This window comes from Chrysochloris asiatica, unplaced genomic scaffold (genome assembly GCF_000296735.1).
Source record: "Chrysochloris asiatica unplaced genomic scaffold, ChrAsi1.0 scaffold00626, whole genome shotgun sequence".
Taxonomy (NCBI): domain Eukaryota; kingdom Metazoa; phylum Chordata; class Mammalia; order Afrosoricida; family Chrysochloridae; genus Chrysochloris; species Chrysochloris asiatica.
In genome coordinates, this window is record NW_006409144.1 from 60,480 (window position 1) to 61,686 (window position 1,207).

A 1,207-nucleotide genomic window follows, 5' to 3' on the forward strand; every position below is an offset into this window, starting at 1 on the left:
AGACACTAAAACTTGCTCTCCAGCATAGAGATGCTAAAGCAAATGGAAGAAATGAGGAGGTCCAAGAGCTGAACAGAAAATTTCAAAGATCAGCTTAAGAAGATCAGAAAAGAATACGGAAAGGAGGCATGAAGCAGAAAGCACTATACCAACATAATATAATAAGAATGCAAGAACTGGTGTTCAACTTTTTCATTTTCTTTTTGAAGGAGAACCATAGTACAAAGAGAATAATGTAAGAATCATTAGCACCAGAGTAAAATAAAGAAGCAAAGTAGCTTCCTAGAACATTTTCACCAACGTATGTATAAATCATTAGAAACTTACCATAATGTATTTTCATGTTCTCTGAAAATACAAGAATGGGAAAAAAATAATTAAAAATAAAGTTAAAATTACCAATGAATTCACAGTTTGATGCTCACTTACTTAAAGTCAAAACCTTTGCAATGAGTAATAGCAAGGTACCCATACTCTGGCTTTGAATGAATGAAGGCTGATCTTTTTCAAATGACATGCCAGTTATTCATGCAAATACAAAACTGTTCTTACCTTCCCAAAATTAGACTATAATTCAAGTATATAAACATAAGAGAGATTTGAAGATAAATAGGAAGCAAAAAGTATGTTAAAATTGGGGGCAAAACATAATTGAAGAAATATCTTTTCAGCTAATTTGCCATATCCTGTTGCCATTGTTCTATGTAATGACAAAGTTCTTGAAGCCTGGTTTTGGTATTGTTATTATTATATCTATCCACTTTCAGTGGATCAAGATAAGAAACTGACCATATTCTCTCTGTTTTCCCAGGAAAACAAATATAGTAAATATTCATGAAAGGAAGCAATGAAATAAATTTACAAATAATGTTTCAATGTTTTAATTGCTTATGTTCACTAATGTCAATTCCTTTTCCTTCATAATAGAGTTCACGGTAGCCCTGTAAGGTAAGCAGTGGACTGCACAATTAGTTTTGAAGTGGCTGCTCATCAAACACCTTATATTTGGTCATTATGGGCTGGAACAGACTCCACAGCACACAACAACAACAACACGAGTTGGAAAGCACTTGATGGCTTTTGTAAAACAACAACTTAGAAGGCCATGATTATGTTGTTTTCATCATATCAAGGACTTCCTGTTGTTATGTGTGGTCCAGTGGGGCCCCACACATAGCCACCCTTTATAGGCATACAAATGCTATAT